At 39.4% G+C, this 23,060-nt stretch overlaps 1 pseudogene across 1 annotated transcript; it reads right to left on the reverse strand.

Moving 5' to 3' along the window:
• Positions 1–279: 279 nt before the first annotated feature.
• On the reverse strand, positions 280–22,615 carry LOC307180580 (Y-box-binding protein 3-like; annotated as a pseudogene). The gene is made up of 2 exons: positions 22,453–22,615; positions 280–1,443 (listed from the first exon to the last, which is right to left on the reverse strand). The product of its transcript is annotated as a Y-box-binding protein 3-like (transcript).
• Positions 22,616–23,060: the final 445 nt, after the last annotated feature.

Here is a 23,060-nt window from a genome sequence, read left to right on the forward strand (position 1 = left end):
AGGAATAGATTCAGAGGTGTGTGTGTGTGTGTGTGTGTGTGTGTGTGTGTGTGTGTACAGAAACTACCAAGGCAGATGGTATGAGGGAATTTAGAAATACATAGGTCTTGTAATTTATCCTTCCTCAAACCCTGGGGAAGGGGCATGTATTTTTCTCAGGGCACAAATCTAACAGTCAGTGTGGATGTTTGGACTGCATTGCAACAAAGGGCATTATCTCTTCAAGGGGACATCACCTGCAGCCCAGGCCAGGGAGTTCTGGGGGAGGGAGCCAAGCTATTACTTGGTCCGGATGGCAGAGGGGGCATCCACGACCAGGGGGTTCTCCTCCTCAGGGGCGCTGCTCTTCTTGTCCACAGCAACAAAGGCAGGTGTTTCATTGGGGCTCTTCTTGATCTTGCCCTCTCTTCCCTCCAGATCCTGGCCCTGGACGCCAGGCGTCTGCTGTGGGCGGCGGCGCGGGTTATTGGGGCGGCGGGATCCATAGCTTGGAGGAGGCCTCTGTTGCAGATCGCCGTCGGCGTCATGCCCGCTCTCCCTGTGCTCCTCCTCCAGCTCCGCAGAGATGCCTGGTGAGGTTATTGGACCAAGAGTGGTGCCTCAGCCCCTAGGGCGTCTCAACAGGTGGCTGGGGCCCCGATGCCGTCATGGCTCACCCTCGGGACTTGTGTTCTGTGCGGACGCTGGCAGGAGGTTGGGCCATGGGCCGCTGGTGGTAGCCAGGATCGATGGGCAGCGGGTCACGGTTGGGGCCCTGCGGCAGGGCGGGAAGCGCCAAGGCCTTTGGCCTTTGCGGTGGCCAGGCCAACAGCGCCTCAGGCCCTGGGACGCGGTGAAGCCTTCGCCGCTGCCCTCGCCTTCGGCAACGTCGTGCTCAGCTTCCTTCGGACTGTGTGGTGGCGGCACTTGGCCGTGGATAGAGAATCCCCGGCGAGACTGGGGGCTGTGGGCAGCATAGCGGCTTCCCTCCACTGGGGCACCCGCTCACATTAGCGGCCTCGGTGCCCTGCTCACCCTGCACCACGTGGAACTCGATAGTCTCGCCTTCGCCCACACCGCGTTCGAACTTGCGAGGGTTGTTCCGGGGGATGGCCGTCTGGTGAACGAACACACCTTCCTGGGTATCATGCCTGCTGATGAAACCGTACCCATTCTTCACGTTCAACCACTTGACAGAGCCTCACACCCTCTTAGCGATGACTTTCTTGGGCACCTTTCCTTTGGCGCCCACCACGGTGGCCTTGGGGATCGCATCCCCGCTGAGGTTGCCAGCACCTAGGGCTCGGGGCAGATCTCCACCTCCCAAGGATGCCAGGTGTTCCTGCGATGCTTGAGGGGAGACTGAAGAGGCCACCTCCGTGAGGGAGGCCTCTCCAGCCTCACTCACGAGGCCCTCCTTGCTCTTCTTTCTCAGAGAATCTGAGGGAATTTGGCCCTCTGTGGCTGGAAGGTAGGGGAGGGTCTGGAGGCAGGAACCTCTCCAAGAGGGTTGTGGGTCAGGGCCAAGGGTTCTCTGGCTTCACTCTGAGACTCTTGGAGAGGCCTGTGGGTTCTCCTGGGGCTAGGGGACGCAGACCAAACAATGGCTACCATGGTGATGTTTCACTGTGTGGGGGCAGGGCCTTCCTAGAGTGGGCTCTGAGCTGGGGGGCCGGGCAAATGCACTCCTCCCCATGCTCCTGCAAGCACGTCACAGTACCTCGTGGTTTCTGGTTGAGAGGAGGCACACTTGAAGCTCTAGGGAGTGGTCTTGAACACCCTCTTACTTGCTTGAGTGGATGTGAGGAGAGGACCTAACTTCCATCCCTCTTCCTTGGTTGGGGAGATTCACAGCCTCCTAAGGGCACTCTCTCAATATTTTCTCCAAAAACCGTGGTCCTCTTTCAACCCCTGGTGTGCCCTCTATATGGGTGAGGCATTTTGTGTAACTTGAGGCAAAATGACAACCGCATGATGTTAAGACCCAGTCAAAGTAGCCTGCTGTGGTGTTTGTTTGTTTGTTTTGCTTTTGTTTTCTGGCAGGGGAGCAAAGGAAGGCTGCCAGGGCTAGAATGCTCGTACTGAGAGGACACTAAAGTCACGCAGATTTATCCAGACTAGTGTTAAGATTGCGTTGACCTAAAACAAATAGACTGTCAGGTATTGCCCCAACAAAAATGGGTTTATTCCGGATCAACAAAGAATTGCAATTCAGGGTCTGCAACCATGGTGAGCCAAGTGGACATCCCCCCAACAGGGAGAGGATAACTCTTTCAAAGAGAGGAAGAGGAAGTTAGGAAGGCTATAGTAAACAAATTGTCCATTGGAGGCTGAGAGTTGGAAGTGTGGTGGCTTTTCTTTGGCTGAGTCGTGACAGTCTCTCATTGGCCGAGCTCTTGCCAGGCAAGAAGAGGAAGTCTTTATGTTTCCTGTTGGGCTCTGTTGTCGTCATAGGGTGTGAGAGCTCACCGTTCTAGCCTCCCAACTCTATTTTAATTGAAGTTTCTCTTTATTAATTTTTATACTCCTCCCCTTTGATCAAGAGCTTTCTCTGAAAGCATCACTGATCAATGGTCCGATTTTCCTGTTTCAGCAGGTTTTTGTCCCTAAGTGTCAGGAAGGACTTTTCCTTGGTGTACTATCCCATGTTAGAGTGAAAGTGCACAGTTTGGAAGCCTATTGAAGTCACATTAGAGTAACAAGGAGTGGCAGGAGGGAGAACTGTTAGGCACTTTTTATCTAAAGTTCGTGTTATCAAGATCATACACATAGGAGATCATCTGAAGCATTATGCCACCATCAGGGGTTTGGCAGACAAACTTCCAACAGGCCTAATCTGGATATATTGGGAAAGCTGTCTTATCAGATATTGTCTGCTTCAAATTCAGAAAACCTCTACTTTCATATCACCAGATGACGTGCAGGTCCATTCAGGATTGGTGCTTTCTTTAGGTGTGTCACGTGAGTTCAAGGGGCTATCCCCTGGAGCTTGGTGGCACAAGGGTTTGTTAGCAGTACCTGATAGGGGCTTTTCCTAGCAAGGTGGAAGAGATTCCTTCTGGAAATGTCTTTTCCAATAGATGAAATGTCCAGGTTGCAAGGTGTGATGCTTAGTATCTTCCTCTCCTGAAAGCACACTGTGAAAAGATTGCTCTATCAAAACATGATTATTTATAATAGAAGCAATTAGGCCTTTGAAATATCAGAGTATCTCTCCTTTTATCAGTTGTGGCTCAAAAGAAGCAGGAGTCCAGTGACTATCCTGTGACTCTCAGAGGGTGAGAGTTTGTGAGTTCCAAAAGGGGTGGTTCTGAGATTCAGAAGGACCAATGGCAATACCTTTGGCAAAGGTAATTTGAGGGCCTCTAAAAATTTTGCCAACTGAGTCTTAATAATGCCGTTAGTGCATTTGACTAAACCAGAGGATTGGTAAGTGCAGTGAAAGTGCTGTAAAACTGGCCAAACAGTGCAGACTGGTTGAAGTACCTGACCAGTAAAATGGGTGCCTCAATCATTATGAAGTTTGAGAGGAGTTCCCCAGATAAGGATAATCTTTTCCAAAAGGACTTTAGCCACAGAAGAGGCAGTAGCCTGTTTGCAAGGGGAGGCTTCAGTTCAGTGTGAAAATATACAGACCATGACTTAAACATGTTTATATCCACAAGGTGGAGGAAGTTTTTTGAAATCCTTTTTCCAGAGCCTGAATGGTCCATTAGGCAGTTTAAAATGGCCAGGAACCATACAGATGTTCTTCTCTGGGTTGTATTTTAGACAAGTGGGACAAGTGTACATTCAAAGAAGATATACAGATAAAAAATAAGTTAACACAAACATGATACACTTCGTATGCCATTAGGGAATTACAAATGAAAACAATAAGACAGGACTACACACCTATTAGAACTGCTAACCTCCTCCCAAAATAAAAACATCAAATACTGGAGGATGGGAAACAACAGCAACTTTAACTCATTGCTAAAGGAACACATTTACGGCCTCTTAAGAAATAGTTTGACAGTATTTTCCAAGGCTAAACAAGTCTCACACCTTGGGATCCATTGAGGTAGGCACTTTTTGCCCCCTTGTTAATGTTTCCCCACCAATATTGATTCATAAATGTTATCATTTTGTCGGTAGGCCAACTCTTGTTATCAAACCAACAATTGTTAAATTTCCAATCTTGTTTCCCTTTTCTGAGGCCAAATGTTGGGCTTCTCTAGCCAGTTTTTCTAAGTTATAATTTGGGGAACTATCCCTATGAACCATCACAGAGGTTTGGCTCTTGTCGATTACTTTAAGAGCAGCATTCCTTGCGGAAATGTCAGCAAGGTGATTTCCCTTAGCTTCCAGAGCATCGAGTTCAGAATGCCTCAGGATCTTGATAATAGCTAAAATGGCAGGTAAATGTATTTCATCCAATAATCCCTGAACAGAGAGGCCACTTTAAATTTCATTTTCGCAGGAAATAAGGAAGCCATGTTGCTTCTACAACATTCCAAACTCATGAGCTACCCTGAATCTACTACCAGTATCAATATTGGTAGTTCTGCCCTTGGCTAAAGTACAAGCCTTTGTAAGGGTGTATAATACAGCCTGGTGGGCAGAAGTAGCCATACGTAAAGGTGCTGCCTCAACAATATCAAAAGGAGTGGCGATAGCATACCCAACACAATATTTTTGCCACTGTCACCTTTTAAATAAGAACCACGAGAAGTCAGTGTAACACAAAGGAATTTCCTGCAGATCATCATAATAAGTCAGCATTAAGTAGTTGTGAGGGACTTTTGTCAGTGACGGAGGGGAGAAGAGTAGCAGGGTTAAGCTCATTAGAGTGTAAAGGAGTTATGTGAGGAGCAGTTAACAAAGGCCTTCATAGCAGGTGAGGCAGCTGACTAAGGAATGTTGAGTGTGATGAGAATTCAGGAGGGCTTCTACTTCATGAGGTACAAAAATGGTTAAAGCGGCTCCCCCATGATTTTTCTCAGTGGGCTTAATCACATGGGCAGTGGTGGGAATGCCTCTAAGGCAAGGGAGGTATCACCATGCCACAGGGTCCATTTGCTGGCTATAACACCCTATGGGTTGATGATGGCTCCTGTGTCTTGTGGTGAGTACCCCCAAGGATGTTTCTTTCCTTTACATACACAGAAAGGTAAAAGGGAATCTGATCATTGGGAAGCCAAGAGCAGGTGTGTTTGTCAAACTCTCTTTTAAGGCTACGTCGTCTGATTCTTCCCATAAAAGTAGATTGGTGTTGTTGTTCTTTAGGAAAACTTGCAGAAGTTAGGCCATAAGAGAGATTCTTTAATCTAATTTCAGGAGTAATGAACTAGGCTGAGCAAAACTTTTCAGTTGGTGCTTAGTTTTGGGTTTTGGGAAACTTAGGACACCATGAGGCCTCTCTGGATTTAGGTGTAGCCCTTGTTCTGATATCAGATGTCCTAATTATTGAACCTGGGTTTGGGAAAACTGAATTTTTTTCCTTGACAATTTTGCATCCTTTTGAGGCTACAACCTTTAACAAAGGGATGCTGTCTTCTTGTGAGGAGGCTTGGAAAGGAGGGCAAAGAAGCAAATCATCCGCATATTGCAACAACGTAGAACCCCTAGAAAACTTTATATCAGCAAGATCAGCCTTCAGGATTTGTGAGAAATAAGAAGAACTCTCATTAAAGCCGTGATGTATTACTGTCCAGGTGAATTGCTTTTCTTCCCAGGTGAAGGCAAATAGGTGTTGGCTAGCTTCGTCAACTTGAATACTAAAGAATGCACTGCATAAATCAGTTATGGTAAGGAACTTGCTTCTGGTGGAAATGGATGTTAGTAGCGTATGAGGGTTAGGAACAACAGGTGTTGAGGGATAACAATGTTGTTTATTGCTCAGAGGATCTCACACTGGCAAAATAGGAGCATTACCAGGACTAGTACAAGGGACAATGAGACCTTGAGCCTTGTAGTCTTCTATTAGGGGCTTTATGCCTTGAAGGGCTTCTTTTTTTATAGGGTATTAATTAATTCTGGGGAGAGGTTTTGAGGGATCTATATGAATCTTAATGGAATTTTGCCAATATCAGTTTGAAATTTTGCCTGTACAAAGGGTGGCAGCGGATTCAATAAGGACAAATGATCAATGTTTCCAGAATCAGCTCTAGTGCCATCAGAGCCACAGCAAATTAAAGAGGTCAAAGGGTCACTTAATTCACCTTGTTGGGTGCTATGATAACTACTTTCAAATTCTAAGGCATAATGTTTTCCTAAAAAGCCTCAGCCTAATAAATGGATAGGAGCTGGGGAAATGAGAAAAGGGTGTGTATTTCTCAAAGGGCCTAAACAAAAGTAAGTATGTTCAGAGACAGAAATCTTTTGAGGTTCATTCACGATCCCACTATTTGTTCTGTTTTAGTGCTCCAAGGCAGGGGCTGCTTTATAGTAGTTGGGGTTGAGCATCGAGAGTGTGGTTCCAGTGTCAGTTAGGACTGGAAGACAGTCATCCCATATCTGGAGCCATGTTTCCCCAAGCTGATTAAGAGGGAGAATTGGGAAGCACCCCTGTAGTTCCTCGGAGCCCTTTCATTGAAAATTGGGGGGATGTTGGACAGGCTGGTTGGAGAACTGAAGGTGCCTGAAGCACTTGAATTTGTCACAATCTCTTCACCAATGCCCTGGCTCTTTACAATACTAGCAGAAAATAGGAGGGTTTCTGTTTTGTTTAGGGGCTTTTATTTGCTGGAGATGAATATTAAGAATTTTAGTTGTCTTCCAATCAACATTGTGGAAATGACTCCAAAGAAGATATACAGACTGCCAAGAAACACATGAAAGAATGTTCAACATCACTAATCATTAGAGAAATGCAAATCAATACTACAATGAGACATCATCTCACACCAGTCAGATTGGCCATCATCAAAAATTCTAGAAACAATAAATGCTGGAGAGGGTGTGGAGAAAAGGGAACACTTTTGCACTGTTGGTGGGAATGTAAATTGATACAGCCACTGTGGAGAACAGTATGGAAGTTCCCTAAAAATCTACAAATAAAACTACCATATTACCCAGCAATCCCACTACTGGGTATATACCCTGAGAAAACCATAATTCAAAAAGAGTCATGTACCAAAATGTTCATTGCAGCTCTATTTTCAATAGCCCAGAGATGTAAACAACCTAAGTGTCCATCATCGGATGATTGGATAAAGATGTGGCACATATATACAATGGAATATTACTCAGCCATAAAAAGAAAGGAAATTGAGCTATTTGTAATGAGGTGGATAGACCTAGAGTCTGTCATACAGAGAAAAGTAAGTCAGAAAGAGAGAGACAAATACCATATGCTAACACATATGTATGGAATTTAAGGAAAAAAATGTCATGAAGAACCTAAGGGTAAGACAGGAATGAAGACACAGACCTACTAGAGAATGGACTTGAGGATATGGAGAGGGGAAGGGTGAGCTGTGAGAAAGCGAGAGAGAGGAATGGACATATATATGCTACCAAATGTAAGGTAGATAGCTAGTGGGAAGCAGTCGCATAGCACAGGGAAATCAGCTTGGTGCTTTGTGACCACCTGGAGGGGTGCGATAAGGAGGGTGGGTGGGAGGGAGATGCAAGAGGGTAGAGATATGGGAACATATGTATATATATAACTGATTCATTTTGTTGTAAAGCTGAAACTAATACATCATTGTAAAGCAATTATACTCCAATAAAGATGTTAAAAAAAAAAAGAATTTTAGTAGTCTTCCTTTTAGGTGACCCCTCTAGAATGTGAGAAATCTTGTTTGCCAGTTAACTAAATTCTTAGAAAAGTACCAACTTCCTAGACTGAACCAAGAAGAAATCGAAAATATGAACAGACCAATCACAAGTAGTGAGACTGAAACTGTGAATAAAAATCTTCCAACAAACAAAAGTCTGGGTCATGAGGCTTCAGCTCGAGACCTAGGTACACATCCAGACTGAAAGTGAGGGGATAGAAAAAGTATTCCATGCAAATGGAAATCAAAAGAAAGCTGGAGTAGCAATACTCATATCAGACAAGATACACTTTAAATAAAGACTATTACGAGTGACAAGAAAGGACATTATATAATGACCAAAAGATCAATCCAAGAAGAAGACATAACAATTGTAAGTAACTATACACCTAACATAGGAGCACCTCAATTCTATCAAAATTGAGGTTATCCTATCTCAAAATTTGATAGGTAAACTCTATCAAACATTTAGAGAAAAGCTAACATATGACTTTCTCAAACGCTTCCAAAAAATTGCTGAGGGTGGAAAATACCCAAACTCATTCTGTGAGACTACCATCACCCTGATACCCAAACAAGACAAAGATAACAGAAAGAAAGAAAATTACAGGTCAGTTTCACTGATGAACATATACACAAATATCCTCAACAAAATACTACCAAACAGAATCTAACAACACATAAAAAGGATCATATACTATGAGCACGTGAGATTTATTCCAGGGATGAAAGGATTCTTAAATATATGCAAATCAATCAATGCAATGCACCATAGTAATAAATTAAAGATTAAAAAACTTATAATCATCTCAATACATACACAAAATGCTTTCAAGAAAATTCAACACCAATTTATGATAAAATCTCTCCAGAAAGTGGGCATAGAGGGAACCTACCTCAATATAACAAAGGCCATATATGACCAAACCCACAGCAAACATTATTCTCAATGGTGAAAAAGTGAAAAAAAGTTCCTTTAAGATCAAGAACAAAGCAAGTATGTCCACTCTTGCCACTATTATTCAACACAGTTTTGGTAGCCCTAGCCATAACCATTAGAAAAAAATAAAGAAATAAAGGAATCCATTTTGGAAAATAAGAAGTGAAACTATCACAGTTTGAGGTTGAAGTGATACTATACATAGAATATCCTAAAGATGCCACCAGAACACTACTAGAGCTAATCAATTAATTTGCTTAGGTTGCAGGATACAAAATTAATTCTCAGAAATTTCTTGCATTCCTATACACTAACAACGAAAGGGCAGAAACAAAAATTAAAGAAACAATCCCATTTACCATTGCAACAAAAATAATAAAATATCTAGAAATAAACCTCCCTAAGGAGGCAAAGAACATGTACTCAGAAAACTATAAAACACTGATGAAATAAATCAAAGATGACCTAAAGAGCTGGAGAGATATACCATGTTCTTGGATTGGAAGAATCAATATTGTGAAAATAACTTTACTCCCCTAAGCAATCTACAGATTCATTGCAATCCCTAACAAGTTACCAATGGCATTTTTCACAGACCTAGAACAAAAAATTTTACCATTTGTATGGAAACACAAAAGACCCCAAAGAGCCAAAGCAATATTAAGAAAGAAAAAGGGAGCTGGAGGAATCAGGTTCCCTGACTTCAGACTATACTACAAAGCTACAGTTATCAAGACAGTATGCTACTGGCACAAAAACAGAAATATACATCAGTGGAACAAGATAGAAAGCCCAGAGATAAACCCACCCACCTATGGTCACCTAATCTTTATTATGCTGAGGTAGGTTCCCTCTTTGCACACTTTCTGGAGAGTTTTTATCATAAATGTGTGCTGAATTCTATCGAAAGCTTTTTCTGCATCTATTGAGATGATCATATGGTTTTTATTCTTCAGTTTGTTAATGTGGTGTGTCACATTGATTGATTTGCGTATACTGAAGAATCCTTGCATCTCTGGGATAAATCTTCCTTGATCATGTTGTATGATCCTTTTAATGTGCTGTTGGATTCTGTTTGGTAGTATTTTGTTGATGATTTTTGCATCTATGCTCATCAGTGACATTGGCCTGTAATTTTCTTTTTTTTGAAATCTTTGTCTGGTTTTGGTATCAGGGTGATCGTGGCCTCATAGAATGGGCTTGGGAATGTTCCTCCCTCTGCAGCTTTTTGGGAGAGTTTGATAAGGATGGATGTTATCTCTTCTCTAAATGTTTTATAGAATTCACCTGTGTATGCAGCAAAAGCAGTCCTAAGATGGAAGTTTATAGCGGTCCAATCCTACCTCAAGAAACAAGCAAAATCTGGAATTAACAACCTCTCCTTATACCTAAAGCGACTAGAGAAAGAAGAACAAACAAAACCCAAGGTTTGTGAAAGGAGAGAAATCAGAAATATCAGAACAGAAATAAATGAAATAGAAACCAAGGAAACAATAACAACAATCAATGAAACTAAAAGCTGGCTCTTTGAGAAGATAAACAAAATTGACAAACCTTTAGGCAGACTCATCAAGAAAAAAAGGGAGAGGATTCAAATCCATAAAATTAGAAATGAAAGAGGAGAAATTACAACTGACACTGCAGAAATACAAAGGACCATAAGAGACTACTGCAAGCAACTATATGCCAATACAATGGACAACCTGGAATAAATGGACAAATGCTTAGAAAAGTACAACCTTCCAAGACTATACCAGGAAGAAATAGAAAATATGAACAGACCAATCACAAACAATGAAATTGAAACTGCAATTAAAAATTTTCCAACAAACAGAAGACCAGGACCAGATGGCTTCAAAAAATGTGACTCTTGAACTCAGTTCTATTAAGAAGTCCAATGCTATTCTAATTCTTGTTCTTTCATACACGACCTGATTTTTCTTTCACAGAGTCTTTTGTTTTATTTTCTGGTTTTTTTAGTATATTATGACTGAACAATGATGGGCCTTTGTGTGCCTGGGGACTGTTTTCTTAATTGAATTTTCAGAAAGTTCCTATAGAAACCAACAGATTTTTGCATGTTTATTCTGTATCCTGATACTTTACTGAATTTGTGTATTAGTTCCAACAGTGTTTGTGAATTCTCTAGGGTTTCCTATATATAAGATCATACCATCTGCAAACAGATATTTTTACTTTGGTCTTTATGAATTAGATTCCTTTCCTTTCTGTTTTCCAGCATAAATTCTCTTACTTTCTAGTACTATGTTGAACAGAAATGGTGAGAGTGGACACCCTGGTCTTGTTCCTCAACTTAGGCAAAAAAAAATTCTTTTAACCATTAAGTAGAATATGGGCTGTGGGCTTGTCATGTATGGCCTTTATTATGTTTGAGGTACAATGCTTCTATATCTAATTTTTACCATGTTAGGGTTTTAAATTTTGAAAAATGCTTTTCCTGTATCTACTGACATAATCACGTGATTTTCATCCTTCATCCTGCTAATGTGATGTATCCTTGCATTTCAGGAATAAATCTCACTTGTCATTCTTTATGATCCTCTTAACGTGCTGTTGAATTTGATTTGCTGATATTTGGTTGAGGATTATCACATCTATGTTCATCAGGGATAATGACCTGTAGTTTTCTTTTCTTGTAGTGTATTTTTCTGTCTTTTGTATCAGAGTAATGTTGGACTCAAAAAATGTGTTTTGAAGTGGTCCCCTTATCTCTACTTTCTGGAAGAGGTTAAGAAAAATAGTTTTTTTTTGGTTTAGATGTTTGGTGGCATTCATTAGTAACGCTACCTTGTTCTATGCTTGCTTTTTGGGGAGGGTTTTTTTCCCCATCATTTTTGGGGGTTTAATTAACAAGTAAAAATTGTATATATTTAAGTTGTAAAACGTGATGGGTTGCTATATGTACACATTGTGAAGGGATTACTATCGTCAAGCTAATAAACACGTCCATCACCTCACATAATTACTTTTTTTTCAGTATAGTGACAACAAATAGTCTACTCTCTTAGTAAATTTCAAGCAAATTATGATAGAATGTTATTAACTCTGGTTCACTATGCTGTACATTATATTCCTAGAACTTATTCATCACATAACTGAAATTTTGTACCTTTTGACCAACTTCTGCCTTTTTTCCCCCACCAACTCCCTGCCCCGGGTAACTGTTTTCCTACTCTCTGGTTTCTACTTTCAATCAGTACTGCTTTTGTGTGACTGCACATATAAATGAGATCATGTAATATTTGTCTTTCTCTGGTTAATTTCATGTAGCATAATGTCCTCCAGGTTACAGCTGTTGTAGCAAATTGATGGACTGACAACTTTATCAGTATATAGTGACCTTCTATGTCCCTTGTGACCGATTTTGAGTGAAAGAAAATCTATTTTATCTTTTGCAAGTACAGCCACTCCTGCTCTATTTTGGTTACCATTTGCATGGAACATCTTTTGCCGCTGCTCACTTTCAGACTATTTGTGTCCTTAAAGCTAAAGTGAGGCTCCTTTACACAGCATATTCTTGAAACTTTTTTTAATGCATTCATCCACACTAGGACTTTTAATTGGAGAATTTAATTGATTTGCTTTTATAGAAATTATTAATAAAGAGTTGCTATTGCCATTGTGTTCATTTTTATCTGTTTTGACATTCCTCTGTTCCTTTCTACCTCTCTTGCTGTCTTGCTTTTTGGTTTTTGTAATGGTACACTTTAATTCCTTTCTCTTTACCTTTGTATATCTAATAGATGTTTTTCCTTTGTGGTTAGCATGAGGCCTACATTAAACATATTATAGATATAACAATCTGTTTTTGTATTAATGTTCATTGGAGTAGCGTTGCTTTACAATGCTGTGTTAGTTTCTTTCTGTTCAGTCATATGTATATATATATCCACTCTTTTTTAGATTCCCTTCCCATTTAGGTCACCACAGAGCATCGAGTAGAGTTCCCTGTGCTACACAGTAGGTTCTCATTAGTTATCCATTTTATACATAGTAGTGTATATATGTCAGTCCCAATCTCCCAATTCATCCCATCTCCCCTTCCCTGCCTTGGTAACATGTTTGTTCTTTACACCTGTGACTCTATCTCTGTTTGCAAATAAGTTCATCTCTAGTATTTTTCTAGATTCCATATATAAGTGATATATGATATTTCCTTTTATCTTTCTGACTTACTTCACTCGTATGACAATCTCTAGGTCCATCCACATCTCTGCAAATGGCACTATTTCGTTCATTGTTACGACTATTATTCCAGTGTATATATATACCACATGTTCTTTATCCATTCCTTTGTCGATGGACATTTAGGTTGCTTCTATGTCCTGGATATTGTAAATAGTGCTGCAATGAACACCTGGGTGAATGTACCTTTCAAATTTTGGTTTTCTCCAGATATATGCATAGGAGGGAAATTCTTGGTTATATGGTAACTCTAGTTTTAGATTTTTAAGGAACCTCCATACTGTTCTCCATAGTGGCTGTACCAATTTATATTCCCACCAACAGTGTAGAAAGGTTCCCTTTTCTCAACACCTCCAGTATTTATTGTTTGTAGATTTTTTGGTGATGGCCATTCTGATTGGTGTGAGGTGATACCTCATTGTAGTTTTGATTTGCATTTATCCCTATTCTCTCTCTCTCTCTCTCTCTCTCTCTCTCGCTCTCACTCTCGCTTTCGCTCTCACTCTCGCTCTTGCTCTCACTCTCGCTCTCGCTGTGGCCATTTCCATGGCATATCTTTTTGTATCCTTACGTTTTCAGCCTATGTGTGTCCTTAAATCTACACTGAGTCTTTTGTAGACAGTATATCATTGGGTCTTGTGGAAGTTTTCTCTGTTTGCTTTATTTGTTTTATTCATTCCATGACTCTATGTGTTTTGTTTGGGGAGTTTAATAATTTAGGTTTAAAGTAATTATTGATAGGTAAGTACTTACTATTGCAAGTTTGTTGCTTTTCTTCTGTCAGTCTTGTTATCTTGTCTTTTCCTGTCTTGCTGTAATCCTTTGTGATCTGTTGATCCTTTGCAGTGACTTACTTTGATTTATCTCTCTTTACCTTTCAGGTACATTCTATACTTATTTTCTTTGAGATTACCATGAGGCTTAAATAATATATCTTATAGTTATAACAGTCTATTTTAAGTTGATAACAACTTAATTTCAACTCAAATAAAACACTGTACACTTTTACCCCCCTAAACATTATGTAACAGATGTCACAATTTACATATTTTTATTGTTTATCTTTTAATAAATTTTTGTAGTTGTTATTAATACTTCCATATTTTACCTTTATTTAAATGACATGTAACTAACAAACCATTATTAAATTATTACATTTTTCTGAATATGTCTATATATTTACCTTTTCTGTATATGTCTATATATTTACCTTTACCAATGAGTTTTACACTTTCAAATACTTTCATGCTGCTGTTTAACATCCTTTCAGTTTAAACTCCACTGACATTTCTTGTAAGGCAGATGTAGTGGCAGCTAACTCTTTCTACTTTTGTCTGGGAAAGTCTTTATCTCTCCTTCACTTCAGAAGGAGAGTTCTGCCAAGTCCTTGGTTGACAGCTTATGTTTTATATTTTTTTCCCAGGTCTTTGAATATGTCATACTACTCCTCCTGGCCTGCAAGGTTTCTGCCAAGAAATCCCCCAAATGTCTTATGGGGGCTTCTTTGTACATGATATGTCACTTTTTCTCTTGATATTTTCAAAATCCGCTTTGTCTTTGACTTTGGACAATTGAATTAAAATTGTGTAGCCTCCTTTAAGCTCATTATATTTGAGGCCTATTGGGCTTCATGATTCTGAGTGTACATTTTCCTCCACTGATCTGGGAACTTTCTAGTTATTATTACTTTATAGAAGCTTTCTCCCTCTCTCCTCTCCTTCTGAGACCTCTGTAAAGTATATATTGATTCTTTGGATGGCATTCCATAAGTCCCATAGACTTTGTTTACTCCTTTAGACTCTTGCTTCTTACAGCTCCTCTGACTGGATAATTTCAAATGTTCTATCTTCAGTTTGCCGATTTTTTCTTCTGATTCAATGCCAGCTGTTGAAGCATTCTCATAAATTTTTCAGTTCTTTTTTTTTTGTTTTGTTCTCTTGGTTGATATTCTTGTTTTTTTCATGTATTGTTAATCTGATTTCATTTAATTGTCTCTCAGTGATCTCTTATAACTTACTGAGCTTCTTTAACACAAATATGTTAAAAATTTTTGCCAGATAGACCTAAATTTATTTAAGGTCAGTTACTGGGGGTTTATTTTGTTCTTTTGATTGCATCATGTTTCACTGTTCTTTGTATTCATTGAAGCTTAACACTGAGGTCTGAACATTTGAAGAAATGTCACAGTCTTTATGGACTTGCTTTGACATGGAGAGACCTTCATTCATTAGTTCAGCTTGATATTTTGAGAGCCTCTTCAATATATTCTATGGATGTCTCTGTTCACATTTGTGTGTGTGGATTCCTCATTATTGGGATGTACTGGTTTCTTTATTTTTCTTCAGAAACCCATATTCTCTATACACTACCAAATGTAACACAGATAGCTAATGGGAGGCAGCCGCATAGCACAGGGAGATCAGCTCGGTGCTTTGTGTCCACCTAGAGGAGTGGGATAGGGAGAGTGAGAGGGAAACTCAAGAGAGAGGAGATATAGGGATGTATGTATATGTATAGCTGATTCACTTTGTTATACAGCAGAAACTACCACACCATTGTAAAGCAATTATACTCCAATAAAGATGTTAAAGAAAAAAAACAAAAGAAAAGAAACCCGTACTCTCTTGCTGTCTTCGGTGTCTGCCTGCTGTAGTGGGGCCCAGAATATTGGAGGCACACTCTACTCCTCTCCCTCTTTCCCGGTGGAGAAGGCTTGAGTTCTGAGCCTTCTCCCCATCTCATAGAGCTGTGTTAGGCATAGCACATAACCCCAGACGTTTGCTTAGCTGCCTCTGCCAATCTATGCCTGTTTTGTCGACTCTCCAATTGAGGTATGATAGAAGCTGAACCCTCAGACTGCACTGTGAAATTTCAGGATGCTTGAGCCATGCTCCATTCCCCACCAACTTTCTTTGGGGACTAGCCACCGGTTCTGAGCCTTCTCAATCTCACAAAAACCATGCCAACTACAGCAAACTATCTGCTTCTTTTCCTTAACTCTTCCTGGCCCACAGGTATATGAACTGATCAAGTTCCATCAGCACTCCATTTGTGGTGAGATAGGAAACAACCCCTCAGGCAGCACACTTAAGGTACACTTCAGTCTTTCTCTCCTCACAAGAGGGAAGTCACAGGTCCAGACAATCACTTGGTGCTAAGCAGTGCTTGTTTCAGTGTGGGACTGATGAAATTAAAGTGAAATTTCTCTTCTTACCCATTCCAGTGATATGTTTCTGTTCTGCACTCATCTGGAATACTTCAAATTCCTTTCTTCCTCATTTAAAAACAGCCATCCAGTTTTCTTGGGATACAATTTACATAGATAACTGTATAATGTTAAGGTGTACCTCAAAAGGGTTTGAACATATATATTTTGTGCAATGATTACCACAGTTCATTTAGTTAGCATGCATCATCTCATATAGAGACAATAAAAATGAAAAGAAAAATGTTTATATTTGATGAGAAATTTTAGAATTTACTTTCTTAACAAATTTCATATATAGTAACATCCAGCAGTGTTATGTGTAGTCATCATGTGGTATATTAAATCTTTGGCAGTTATTTATTTATTAATTTTTAACATCCTTATTGGAGTATAATTGCTTTACATTGTTGTGTTAGCTGCTGCTGTATAACAAAGTGAATCAGCTATATGTAGACATATATCCCCATATCCCCTCCCTCTTGTGACTCCCTCCCACCCTCGCTATCTGACGCCTCCAGGTGGTCACAAAGTACTAGCTGATCTCCCTGAGACATGTGGCTCTTCCCACTAGATATCTATTTTACTTTTGATACTATATATATGTCAATGCCACTCTCTCACTTCGTTGCAACTTACCCTTCCACCTCCCCATGTCCTCAAGTCCATTCTCTACGTCTGCATCTTTATTCATGTCCTGGCCCTAGTTTCTTCAGAACCTTTTTTTGTTTGTTTGCTCTTAGAATCCATATATATGTGTTAACATATGGTATTTGTTTTCCTCTTTCTCACTAACTTCACTGTGTATGACAGACTCTAGGTCCAACCACCTCACTAAAAATAATTCAATTTTGTTTCTTTTTATGGCTGAGTAATATTCTATTGTATATATGTGCCACGATTTCTTTATCCATTCATCTGTTAATGACACTTAGCTTGCTTCAATGTCCTGGCTATTGTAAACAGAGGTGCCATGAACATTGTGGTACATGACTCTCTTTGAATTATGGTTTTCTTATGGTATATGCCCAGCAGTCGGATTGCTGGGTCGTATGGTAGTTCTATTTTTAGTTTTTTAAGGAACCTCCATACTGTTCTCCATAGTGGTTGTATCAATTTACATTCCCAACAACAGTGCAAGAGGGTTCCCTTTTCTTCACACCCTGTCCAGCATTTATTGTTCGTAGATTTTTTAATGATGGCCATTCTGACTGGTGTCAGGTGATACCACATTGCAGTTTTCATTTGCATTTCTCTAATGATTAGTGACATTGAGCAACCTTTCATGTGTTTGTTTGCAATCTCTATATCCTCTTTGGAGAAATGTTTATTTATGTCTTCTGCCCATTTTGGGGTTGAGTTGTTTGTTTTTTTTTATATTGAGCTGAATGTGCTGCTTGTAAATTTTGGAGATTAAAACTTTATCAGTTGCTTCATTTGCAAATATTTTCTCCCATTCTGAGGGTTGTCTTTTCATCTTGTTTATGGTTTCCTTTGCTGTGCAAAAGCTTTTAAGTTTCATTAGGTCCCATCATTTAATTTTGTTTTTATTTCCATTTCTCTAGGAGGTCGGTTAAAAAGGATCTTGCTGTGATTTATTTCATAGAGTGTTCTGCCTAAGTTGTCCACTAAGAGTTTTATAGTGTCTGGCCTTACATGTAGATCTTTAATATATTTTGAGCTTATTTTTGTGTATGGCACTAGGGAGTGTTCTAATTTCATTGTGTTACATGTAGCTGTCCAGTTCTCCCAGCACCACTTATTGAAGAGGCTGTCTTTTCTACATTGTATATTCTTGCCTCCTTTATCAAAGATAAGATGACCATATGTGCATGAGTTTATCTCTGGGCTTTCTATCCTTTTCCATTGATCTTTATTTCTGCTTTTCTTTCTTGATTACTGTAGCTTTGTAGTATACTCTTAAGTCGGGAGCCTGATTCTACCAGCTCCGTTTTTTTTCTCAAGATTGCTTTTGCTATTCGGTGTCATTGTGTTTCCATACAAATTGTGCAATATTTTCCTAGTTCTGTGAAAAATGTCATTGGTAGTTTGATAGGGATTGCATTGACTGTAGATTGCTTTGGGTAGTATAGTCATATTCACAATGTTGATACTTCCAATCCTCGAACATGGTATATCTCTCCATCTGTTTGTATCATCTTTAATTTCTTTCATCAGTGTCATATAGTTTTCTGCATACAAGTCTTTTGTCTCCTTAGGTAGGTTTATTCCTAGGTATTTTCTTCTTTCTGTTGCAATGGTAAATGTGAGTGTTTCCTTAATTTCTCTTTCATATTTTTCATCATTAGTGTGTAGGAATGCAAGAAATTGCTATGCATTAATTTTGTATCCAGCTACTTTACCAGATTCATTGGTTAGCTGTAATAGTTTTCTGTTGGCATCTTTAGGATTCTCTATGTATAGTATCATGTCATCTGCAAACAGTGACAGTCTAACTTTTTTCTGATTTGGATTCTTTTATTTATTTTTGTGTTGGATTGCTATGGCAAAAACTTCCAAAACTATGTTGAATAATTTTGGTGAGAGTAGGCAACCATGTGTTGTTCATGCTCTTAGTGGAAATGGTTTGTTTTTCACCTTTGAGAATGATGTTGGCTGGGTGTTTGTCATATATGGCCTTTATTATATTGAGGTAAGTTCCCTCTATGCCTACATTCTGGAGAAATTTTATCATAAATATGTGTTGAAATTTGTCAAAAGATTTTTCTTCATCTCTTGAGATGATCATATGTTTTTTCCTTCGCTTTGTTAATATGGTGTATCACATTCATTGATCTGCCTATATTGAAGAATCCTTGCATTCCTGTGATAAACACCACTTGATCATGTTGTATGATCCTTTTAATGTGATGCTGGATCCTGTTTGTTAGTATTCTGTTGAGGATTTTCCCATCTATGTTCATCTGCGATATTGGCCTGTAGTTTTCTTTTATTGTAACATCTTTGTCTGGCTTTAGTATCAGGGTAATGGTGGCCTCGTAGAATGAGTTTGGGAATGTTCCTCACTCTGCTATGTTTTGGAAGAGTTTGAGAAGGATAGGTTTTAGCTCTTCTCTAAATGTTTGATAGAATTTGCCTGTGAAGCTATCTGGTCCTGGTCTTGATTTTTTTGGAAGATTTTAAATCACAATTTCAATTTCAGTGCTTGTGACTGGTCTGTTCATATTTTCTATTTCTTCCTGGTACAGTCTCGGAAGGTTGTGCTTTTCTAAGAAATTGTCCATTTCTTCCAGGTTGTCCATTTTATTGACACATAGTTGCTTGTAGTAATCTCTCATGATCCTTTGTATTTCTGCAGTGTCAGTTGTTACTTCTTTTTCATTTCTAATTCTGTTGATTTGAGTCTTCTCTCTGTTTCTTGATGACTCTGTCCAATGGTTTTTCAATTTTGTTTATCTTCTCTACATACTTGCTTTTAGGATTATTGATCTTTGCTATCGTTTCCTTTGTTTCTTTTTCATTTATTACTGATCTGATCTTTATGATTTCTTTCCTTCTGCTAACTTTGGGGTTTTATTGTTCTTCTTTCTCTAATTGCTTTTGGTTTAAGCTTACTTTTTTTTATTTGAGATTTTTCTTGTTTCTTGAGGTAGAATGTACTGCTATAAACTTCCCTCTTTGAACTGCTTTTGCTGAATCCCATAGGTATTGGGACATTGCGTTTTCATTGTCATTTGTTTCTTGGTATTTTTTTATTTCCTCTTTGATTTCTTCAATAATTTCTTGGTTATTTTCTAGCATATTGATGAGCCTCCACGTGTTTGTATTTCTTCCACATTTTTTCCTGTAATTGTTATCTAGTCTCATAATGTTGTAGTCATGAAAGATACTTCATACGGTTTTAATTTTCTTAAATTTACCAATTTAAGATTTGTGACCCAAGGTATGATCTCTCCTGGAGGATGTTCCATGAGCACTTGAGAAGAAAGTGTTTTCTGCTGTTTGGAATGGAATGTACTATAAATATCAATTAAGTCTTTCTTGTTTAATGTATCATTTAAAGCTTGCATTTCCTTATTTAAGTTCATTTTGGAGGATCTGTCCATTGCCGAAAGTGGGGTCTTACAGTCCCATACTATTGTGTTACTGTTGATTTCCCCTTTTGTGGCTGTTAGCATTTGCCTTATGTATTGAGGTGCTCCTATGTTGGGTGCATAAATACTTACAATTCTTATATCTTCTTCTTGGATGGATCCCTTGATCATTATGTAGTGTTCCTCTTTGTGTCTTGTAATAGTCTTTATTTTAAAGTATATTTTGTCTGATATGAGAATTGCTAATCCAGCTTTCTTTGGATTTCCATTTGCATGGAGTATCTTTTTCCATCCCCTCACTTTCAGTGTGTATGTGTCTCTAGGTCTGAAGTGGGTCTCTTGTAGACAGCATATATACGGGTCTTGTTTTTGTATCCATTCTCCCAGTGTTTGTCTTTTGGTTGGCGCATTTGATCCTTTTACATTATAGTAATAATCGGTATGTACGTTCCTATTACCCTTTTCTTAATTATTTGGGTTTTTTTTATTGTAGGTATTTTCCTTCTCTTGTGTTTCTGCCTGGAGAAGTTCCTTTAACATCTGTTGTAAAGCTTGTTTGGTGGTGCTGAATTCTCTTAACTTTTGCTTGTTTGTTATGCTTTTAATTTCTCATTGAATCTGAATGATATCCTTGCTGCGTAGTGTAATCTTGGTTGTAGTTTTTTTCCTTTCATCACATTAAATATGTCCTGCCACTCCTTTCCAGCTTGCAGAGGTTCTGCTGAAAGATCAGCTGTTAAACATGTGGGGATTCCCCTGTATGTTATTTGCTGCTTTTAATATTTTCGTTTTGTATTTTATTTTTTTAATTAATCTATTTATTTATTTTTGGCTGCATTGGGTGTTTGTTGCTGCATGCAGGCTTTGTCTAGTTGTGGCAAGCAGGGGCTAGTCTTCATTGTGGAGCGTGGTCTTCTCATTGTAGTGGTTTATCTTCTTGTGGAGCGTGGGCTTTAGGTGCACAGGCTTCAATAGTTGTGTCTCATGGACTCTAGAGCCAGACTCAGTAGTTGTAGTGCAGTTTCTTAGCTGCTCTGTGGCATGTGGGATCCTCCTGGACCAGGGCTCAAACCCATGCCCCCTGCATTGGTAGGTGGATTCTTAACTATTTTGCCTCCAGGGAAGCCCTGTATTTAATTTTTGAATGTTTGATTAATATGTGTCTTGACATGTTTCCCCTTGCATTTATCCTGTATGGGACTCTTTGCTTCCTGGATTGATTGAGTATTTCCTTTCCCATATTAGGGAAGTTTTCTACTATTATCTCCTCAAATATTTTCTCAGTTCCTTTCTTTTTCTCTTCTTCTTCTGGAACCCCTATAATTCGATTATTGGTTCATTTAATACTGTCCCAGAAGTCTGAGACTGTCCTCAATTCTTTTCATTCTTTTTCTTCATTCTGCTCTGCAGTAGTTATTTCCACTATTTTATCTTCCGGGTCACTTACCCATTCTTCTGCCTCTGTTATTCTGTTATTGATTCCGTCTAGAGAATTTTTAATTTCATTTATTGTGTTGTTCATCATTGTTTGTTTTTTCTTTAGTTCTTCTAAGTCTTTGTTTAAACATTTCTTTTATTTTCTCCATTCTATTTCCAAGATTTTGGATCATCTTTACTATCATTACTCTGAATTCTTTTTCAAGTAGACTGCGTATTTCCTCTTCATTTCTTTGGTCAGGTGGGTTTTTACCTTGCTCCTTCTTCTGCTGTATATTTTTCTGTCTTCTGATTTTGCTTAACTTACTGCATTTGGGGTTTCCTATTTGCAGGCTTCAGGTTTGTGGTTCCCATTGTTTTTGGTGTCTGCCCCCAGTGGTTAACGTTGGTTCAGTGGGTTGTGTAGGCTTCTTCATAGAGGGGATTGGTTCCTGTGTTCTGATGGATGAGGCTGGATCTTTTCTCTCTGGTGGGCAGGACTACATCTGGTTGTGTGATTTCGGGTGTCTGTGAACTTAGTCTGATTTTAGGCAGTCTCTCTGCTAATGGGTGGGGTTGTGTTACTGTCTTGCTAGTTGTTTGGCTTGTGCTGTGCAGCACTGGAACTTGCTGGTTGTTGAGTGGCGCTGGGTCTTAGTGTTGAGATGGAGATCTCTGGGAGAACTCACGCCGATTTATAGTCCTTGGTCCAGGAGGTCTCTGGTGGTCCAATGTCCTGACCTTGGCTTTCCCACCTCAGAGGCTCAGGCCTGATACTGGCTGGAGCATGAAGACCCTGTCAGCCACATGGCAAGTGCCCAGGGATCTAGCTTAGATATCAGGACACTCTTGGGTTGCTCACAAGGATGCAGTCACACACCTACTTACCACTCAGGGATCCTTTCCTTTGCTGTCTTCCTTTGGCAAGTAAAAAGACCTGTAATGGCAATTTCAAAGGTGGATGGTGACACTTTGCAGCTGGGACAGTCGTGGTTCCAACTGGTGGGTAAACGGTCCTCAGCCAAGTGTTGTTGCTGGTGCTGAAGACCATGGAGCCAGTACTTATTTATTTTATGGCTGAAAACTAGTAGATTTTGACCACCTTCCTCTAAATTCCCCACACTCCACCACTTGCCTCCGGAATCACAAATATGATCTCTGTTTCTATGAGTATATAAATGTGATTATAGAGCATTTGTCTTTTTCTGTGTGATTTATTTCATTTGGTATAGTGCCTTTAGTATCCATCCATGTTACGTGTGTGTCTGTGTGTGTACATGTATATATGTGTGTATATATTTTTATATATGTGTATATATATATATATATATATATATATATCATAACTTCTTTTTTTAACATCTTTTTTTGCGTGTGTGGTACATGGGCCTCTCACTGTTGTGGCCTCTCCCTTTGCGGAGCACAGGCTCCAGATGCGCAGGCTCAGTGGCCATGGCTTATGGGCCTAGCCACTCCACAGCATGTGGGATCTTCCT

Source organism: Stenella coeruleoalba (genome assembly GCF_951394435.1).
Source record: "Stenella coeruleoalba genome assembly, chromosome: X".
In the NCBI taxonomy this organism is placed as follows: Eukaryota; Metazoa; Chordata; class Mammalia; order Artiodactyla; family Delphinidae; genus Stenella; species Stenella coeruleoalba.